We start from the raw sequence: 8,504 nt of genomic DNA, 5'->3' as shown, positions 1-8,504 counted from the left end.
CTTTAGTTTAATACAAGTACCACTTTTTTTTGGCCAGGAGAATGCTTCCAAAATATGATCCATCTTTTCATAGGCTATTGTCAAATATGCTGAAATAACAACGAACACTTTGCAGGCACTTAATATAATTGGATCTGACTCTATGACACAGGGGTGAGACAATCTCGAGTATTACATCCAATCAGATCCACAAGTTGGCCCTTCATAGTGGTTGCATTTTAATTTCTATCTAATGTAGCTAATATATCTAACCTGAGCTATTAAAATGAAAAATATGTGCATTGATTTAAATGAAGACATAGGAACTTAAGAATAGGTGTCGGCTATTTAGCCCCTCGAGCCTGTTCCGCCATTCAATGAGATTATGGCTGATATGTGACCTAATTCCACAAACCTGCCTTTACCCCTAAATCAACAACAACAACTTTTATTACATTAAAGGCACTATATAAAAATAACGTCCCAAGGTACTTCACAGGAGCATTATAAAACAAAATATGACACTGAGCCACATTAGGAGATATTAGGTAAGATGACCAAAAGCTTGGTCAAGAAGATAGGTCTTAAGGAGTGCCTTAAAGGAGGAAAGTGAGTTAGAGAGACAGAGAGGTGTCGGGAGGGATTTCCAGAGCTTAGGGCCTAGGCAACTGAACACACAGCCACCAATGGTAAAGCAATTAAAATCAGGGATGCTCAAGAGGCCAGAATCAGAGGAGTGCAGATATCTTGGAGGGTTGTGGGGCTGGGGGAGATTACAGAGATAGGTAGGGGTGAGACCATGGAGGGATTTGAACGCAAAGGTGAGGATTTTAAAATCAAGATGTTTCTTGACCAGGAGCCAATGTAGGTCAGTGAGTACAGGAGTGATGGGTGGACGAGACTTTGTGTGTGTTAAGGCACTGTTATGAAAGTGATTCTGTTTTTTGTTAATTTTTTTTTAAAGGAATTTATAGTAAAGCTGAATAAATGTTTTTTTTAATTAAGGTGGCACTGAGGGAGCTGGATTGGCAACAGTGTTGCTGATTGTCACATGACTCAGTTTGGAGCTAGGCAGAAACCCTGGTCATAGGGGGAGAGAAGTGACAAGTGCTCCTTTGATTGGACAAGCCCAGTAGTAACAGAGAGTATCTGGATGGGCAGAACAAAACTCACCAAGCTTTTTGGTTGTTAGGCAGTGTGTGTGTGGTTTTACCTTCTGGAAGGAGATAAAAGTCAAGTGCTGCTTAAGTGTCAAAAAAGGACAGAAGGAGAGAATTCCAAGGAAGAACAGAAATCTACAGCCCAGCTCTCTTTCCCGCAATTCCCTAATAGATTCTGTGAAGTTCACTGTGTCAATTTGTCTTGTTTCCTGTATTTGAAGAAAGCCTGCTTAAAAAAAAAATAATTCTCAATGCCACCTGAAGAGAGCTGTTCTAAAGATCGGTGGCCTGTCTGCGAGTACTCAGAGGTTGGACTGTGTGCCTGTTTGGTGGAGCATGTCTCATCTGCTATCTTGTTCAAGGGTAGGAAAGTGATCTGCCTGGGTGTGTTTTATTGTCTGTAATAGAGCTCTGATCTAAAAATCCCTTTTTATTTTTTCGGTTAGCCTGTGTATATGTGTGTGGGAGTCTGAAGGGACTAAGGTTAAAAAGGAACTTTAAAATTTGGTTAAGGTAGAAAGGGGACTTTAAAAAAAGATGTTGGAATTTTAAAATTTCAATCTGCATGTTTAAGTTTTACTTTACTAGTAGTTAAGACTTGTTTTATAATAAACTGTTAATTTTTTTGTTCAGTAAGGAATCCTGGTTAGTGTGTTCTATTCTGGGGGGAAAAATAGTGCATCTGATTGACTGTTTCAGTAAGTGGAAAATTTTTAAAAATATGTTGTGACCTGTGGAGAAGTGGGACTGAATTAACAGTGCGCTCCTCCCACCTCGGTCATAACAGCACTAGCAGCAGAGTTTTGGATGACCTCAAGTTTAGAGGGTAGAATGTGGGAGATCAGTCGGGGCTGTGTTGTAATCGTCAAGTCTAGAGGTAACAAAGGCATCAATGAGGGTTTCAGCAGCAGATGAGCTGAGATAGGGGGCAATGTTGCAGAGGTGGAAATAGACGGTTGTGGTTATGATGCGAATATGTGGTTAGAATCCCAGGGTCGAATGTGGCACCAGGGTTGCGAACAGACTGGTGACTGGTTTAATCTCAGTCTGTTGCCAGGGAGAGAGATGGAGTTGGTAGTTGGGGAACGGAGTGTGGAGCGGGGACTGAAAACAATGGCTTCTGTCTACCCAATATTTAATTGGACGAAATTTCCAGTAGTAGATGTTGGATAAGCAATCTGAGAATTTGGCAACAGAGGAGGAGTTGAGAGAGATGGTGGTGAGGTAGAGCTGGGTGTTGTCAGAGTGCATGTGAAAACAAATGCTGTACTTTTGGATGATCCTTAATAATAAATCACTTTATACCTTTGGATAAGAAAAATCAATCAACTTCATTTTAAATTTAACAATTGATCTAGCATAAATTGCCATTTGCAGAAGAGAGTTCCAAACTTCTATCACTCTTTGCTTGTAGATGTCTTCCCTAATTTTACTCCTGAAAGGTCTGGCTCTACTTTTTAGACAGTGTCCCCTAGTCCTAGACTCTCCAACCAACAGAAATAGTTTTTCTCTAGCTATCCTATCTGTTCCCCTTAATATCTTGAAAACTTTAAGCGTCACCCCTTAACCTTCCAAATTCTGGGGAAGACCACACTCATTTATGTAATCTCTCGACATAATTTAACCCTTGGAGTCCAGGTACCATTCTGGTAAATCTACACTGCACTGTCTCCAAGACTAATACATCCTTCCTAATAAAAAAACAAAGTTCTGATGAAGGGTCACCAAAATGAAATGTTAATTCTGTATCTCTTTCCACAGATGCCAGATCTGCTGAGTATTTTCAGCATTTTCTATTTTTATATCCTTTCTAAGATGTGGTGCCCAGAGCTTCTCATAGTATGGTCTAACCAGGGGTTGTATAGCTGGATCAATACTTCTACCCCCTTATATTCTAGCCCTCTAGATGTGAAAGCCAGCATTTTAATTAATTGATTAATGAATCGAGGTGGTGACTAGATGTGTAGATGAGGGTAAAGCAGTTGATGTAGTCTACATGGACTTCAATAAGGCTTTTGATTAGGTCCCGCATGGGAGATTGGTTAAGAAGGTAAGAGCCCATGGCATCCAGGGCAATTTGGCCGTGGATCCAAAATTGGCTTAGTGGCAGGAGGCAGAGGGTGATGGTCAAGGGTTGTTTTTGCAAGTGGAAGCCTGTGACCAATGGTGTACCGCAGGGATTGGTACTGGGACCCTTGCTGTTTGCAGTGTACATTAATGATTTAGATGTGAATATAGGAGGTATGATCAGTAAGTTCGCAGATGACACGAACATTGGTGATGTCGTTAATAGTGAGGAGGAAAGCCTTCGAACTACAGGGCGATATAGATGGGCTGGTACGATGGGCAGAGAAGTGGCAAATGGAATTTAATCCTGAGAAGTGTGAGGTGATGCATTTTGGGAGGACTAACAAGGCAAGGAAATATACAATGGATGGTAGGACCCTAGGAAGTACAGAAGGTCAGAGGGACCTTGGTGTCCTTGTCCATAGATCACTGAAGGCAGCAGCACAGGTAGATAAGGTGGTTAGGAAGGCGTATGGGATACTTGCTTAGAATATAAGAGCAGGGAGGTTATGATGGAGCTGTATAAAATGTTAGCTAGGCCACAGCTGGAGTACTGTGTGCAATTCTGGTCGTCACACTATAAGAAGGATGTGATTGCACTGGAGAGGGTGCAGAGGAGATTCACCAGGATGTTGCCTGGGCTGGAGCATTTCAGCTATGAAGAGAGACTGGATAAGCTAGGGTTGTTTTCCTTAACGCAGAGAAGGCTGAGGGGGGGGACCTGATTGAGGTATACAAAATTAAGAGGGATACATTGATAGGATAGATAGGAAGAAACTTTTTTCCCTTAGCGGAGGTGTCAATAACCAGGGGGCATAAATTTAAGGTAAAGGGCAGGAGGTTTAGAGGGGATTTGAGGAAAAAAAATTTCACCTAGAGGGTGGTTGGAATCTGGAACGCACTGCCTGAACGGGTGTAGAGGCAGGAACCCTCACAACATTTAAGAAGTATTTAGATGAGCACTTGAAATGCCATAGCATACAAGGCTACAGTGCTGGAAAATGGGATTAGAATAGATAGATGCTTGATGGCTGGCACGGACACGATGGGCCAAAGGGCCTGTTTCTGTGCTGTAAACTCTATGATTCTAAAATTTAATTAATTGTAGAGCCACATGTATTCAAACATTGAAGGATATCTAAGTTGAAGGTGCTGATTCAGTCTGTACACTTGTTGAGATTATGACCTTATGCTTTGTGGTTTTTGCAGAGGATATACAGCAGGATGGCCTTGCAGCCTGGGGCTCCAGTTTAACTGTGTCAGTTCAGTAGTTGGCAGTCAGTCGTAGCACTGGGTCAGAACAAGGTACATTCGAATATTTGATGCATGATGTGGAGAATTACGATTTTCATTAGTTTCCTTTACTGCGTAATTTTAGTTTGTAACTAGTGGATTTTCTGTGGCATTTGTCACAGTAGTCCAGATGTTGCACTGTTTTATAACATATAATGGAGAATGTATTCTTCTGCTGCTAAAATGGAGCTATGTTTAAGCTGCCCTGAACCTTTTATAGTTAAAGTCCTGAATTTAAGCATTTATTTAAGCAGACATTTTAGCAACATTGAGTACAGTTGCAGAGATACTTGATAAAGACAAAATGAAGCAAATTAGTATATTCTTAAAAAATCTTTATTTTTTTAGCCCTCATTATAAAACCTATACCCAGTGACAGTGATTGTTTTAGGAACTTCAATAATCTCAAGCTCTAGACTTCTTAGAGAGGCACGGGCCTCTGAGAAAAAGTGTCATTAGTCACATTTTAAGCACACAGTACTACTGTATGGGTAATCTTTTTTGTACATCTGATTTTTTAAACACTATTTTGCCAACTTTAGCTCCAACACGATGCTCGAAAGTTATTTGCGACAATCTCATTGGTTCTCCTTTTTTATTGGTAGATTTTGCTGATTTTTACATTGTTGATCAATTGCATTCATACATCTGAGTAGTTTTCAACCAGAGCTTGATCTTGCTTTCACTTGGAATGTTCTCTGCCTTTTCAGTGGTGATTTGTTACAGTTTGTAATTTGAGGTACATAGAAATTTGCAAATGTGATGCTGAGTTGCAGATGAACTGTGTGCTAGATGCAAGCCATCTAGTTGGCTGGTGTGGCGCATAAACACTGGTATAGACCATTTGGCCTGTTTGTCTAGTTTCTGTGCTGCAAACTCTATGTAATATATTACAAGAAGTTTAATTTTATCAAAGTGTTTTTGGAATTTGAGTGGTTATGTTGTTCTATCAGAAAGAGTAACAACAATGTGAAATGTGATTGCATGAAGCTGTTCATGACAATTAAAGTTGTTCTAGAATAGCAGATTCACATTGGTGCTAACACAGTGCTCGTAAAGCCTTAACTTTTGTATGAAGCGATACCAATTTAACAAAGGAGTAAACACTAGTGAATCTGGACAAATTAATTTATTTAGCGCAGTGGTAGACATTAATAATTTATAAACTTTTTTTATTAAATGGGACACTGTTGTTTACTTTTCAATTTCCAGAATGCAACTCCAATCTTTCTAATACAGAATTTAAGGCAACCACTCATTGGGAATTAATTCATGATTTGGAAGCTGGTAATATTATGCAACATGTATTTTTTTTTATAAAACTACTTCTGGACCATTTTTCAGAAATGCCTGTGAAGTGGCTATTCAAAATTCAAATGTGCAGGGCTTCCAAAAGCACAACACAGCCAATACTTGTAGCTCCAAAGCTGTTCCATATGTCCCTGCTACCTCGGAGATGTATCATTTTCATCAAAGGGGTCCAGGGGTTTCATTCACATGTTAGGTCCATAATCCAGTTCAGCAGACAATTTGGCAATCATTTGTAAAATATAAATTTTTTAGACAAGAATAAGGCTCTTTCAACAGGAGCGGAAAACAGGGACAATATTGTGCTTTCTCAAATGCTAAACTGAAAAGAAGGGGAAAGAAAATCTGACTCCCTGCTATGTAAAGTATTCCAAGAACGTGAAATACAAAATCCAGACCTTAACATAAACTAATAACAAAGAAATTCTGTCATAGAGGTTTATTGAATGTCGTTATAAAACTGTTGAGAGGAAGTGGTTAGGTATGACTATTGTCTATAATACTGACCAGCTGTGGAGCCTGAATATGAAACCTCATGAAATCAGACAGAATTTATAAGCTGAGAAAGTGTCAGACCTGATTCTGATAAATCGTAGACATTGCAATTCTTGACCTACTGCTTCTTCAGGTCATTAAGCACTTTGCAGACTCCACAGTATTAGAAACAATTACTTCTCCTTGAATATGAATGGGAGAACATATCACTCACTGTTTTTTAAGAATCTGTTGCGGTCAGCCTATTTAAAAATTATTCTTTTTCTTTTCATTTCGTGGTTCTTTCTCTCCTTCACATATTCACCTTAACTCACAGCTCGTTCCTGATTCAGAAGGTTTTGGGTTCAAGTCCCATTCCAGAGGCTTGAGCACATAAACTAAGTTGACAGTTCAGTGCAGTATTGAGGGAGTGCTCCACTGTCAGAGGTGCCATCTTTTGGATGAGATGTTAAACTGAGGCCGCATCTGCCCTCTCAGGTGCATGTAAAAAAAATCTAATGGTACTATTTGAAGAAGAGCAGGGAAGTTCTCTCCAGGGTCCTGGCCAATATTTATCCCTCTACCAACATCACTAAAACAGATTATCTGGTCCTTATCTCATTGCCATTTGTGGGACCTTGCTTTATGCAAATTAGTTGCTGTGTTTCTCTACAACAGTGATTACACTTCATAAATACTTCATTGGCTGTAAAAGCGCTTTGGGACATCTTGCGATCATAAAAGGCACTATATAAATATCCTTTCTTTCCCTTTCTGTTCCTTTCCTTCCTTCCTGTCTAACATGAGTTCTGCTCTGTAGTTCACTACACGTTGAAATATTGATCTCAGATGGATGGTGTGAGTGAGGTACTTTTTCAGAGTGTGGGACAAAAATTCAGAGGAGAAGTCAACCAGTGGAGCTTTCATGTACTTCCTGGTGCCTGGTTAAAAAATAGGTTTGGCAGATGCTTAATAATAGGCAACTTTCCTGTTAAATTAGTTTAAGAAGACAAACTTCAACAAAGGAAGAATTTAAACAAAGGAAGTGTTCTGGGTAAGGAGTTAAGCAGAATAAATGCCTCAGCAAGACCATCAGCTCCAAGTTGTGGTGAGAGGTTTGTATCTAGGCAATAGCTCCTGTTTTGGGTCTGGCCAAAAGTTTCAAGTCGGTTCCTAGCAAGTCTACTGCCCCATCTGAATTGCAGACTCGAGCCTTCCTGTGCCAATATTATACTGGGAAGTTCCCGCCTCTTGCACCTTTAGGGACTTTTTGGGGTGGGGGTGGGGGGATGCAGGAACTACCCACATCAAAGTTTTGCGAGTCTGGTACCTAAAGAAGGCTCTTCTTTTTAAATTCTTTTCTGTTTTGGGCACAGAGTATCATTACAGGGCGGCACAGTGGCGCAGTGGTTAGCACCGCAGCCTCACAGCTCCAGGGACCCGGGTTCGATTCCGGGTACTGCCTGTGTGGAGTTTGCAAGTTCTCCCTGTGTCTGCGTGGGTTTTCTCCGGGTGCTCCGGTTTCCTCCCACAAGCCAAAAGACTTGCAGGTTGATAGGTAAATTGGCCATTATAAATTGTCACTAGTATAGGTAGGTGGTAGAGAAATATAGGGACAGGTGGGGATGTGGAAGGAATATGGGATTAGTGTAGGATTAGTATAAATGGGTGGTTGATGTTCGGCAAAGACTCGGTGGGCCGAAGGGCCTGTTTCAGTGCTGTATCTCTAATCAAAATTATATCCTCTGAGGCTCCAACAGCCATGCAGCTCTGTCATTTGACTTGTGTAAACAGAATGGTCATGAAGGGCAAATCATATTTTGACAATTTTTGAAAATACTGTGAGGTTATGGATAATTCAAAATATCATTTAATAAATACTAATTTATGCTGAATGATTCTTTCACTGCCAGAAGCCTGCTGCTGTGGTACCTCCTGCACTTCTGAAGAGCAGGAGGTATCTCCTGACAATTAATTGCTGTGATTTATTTCCCTCTGCCATGTTCGTGTTTGAACTGGACCTGGTGATCCATCGTTGTGTGAACTGGCAGATTTCAAGATGAAGTCAAAGTGGCCTTGAGCAAGATTGTTGGGCTTTTATCATCACTGACAAGTTTACTCACTTCATCATCGTCCTCCACCCGGAGCAACATATCAACATCTTCCAAACACATAAAGGGATGATCTGACTAATTTGATCTAAAAATATGTCGTATCACTGTA

Source organism: Heterodontus francisci, chromosome 16 (genome assembly GCF_036365525.1).
Source record: "Heterodontus francisci isolate sHetFra1 chromosome 16, sHetFra1.hap1, whole genome shotgun sequence".
Classification (NCBI taxonomy): Eukaryota; Metazoa; Chordata; class Chondrichthyes; order Heterodontiformes; family Heterodontidae; genus Heterodontus; species Heterodontus francisci.
This window is presented reverse-complemented; position numbering follows the sequence as displayed.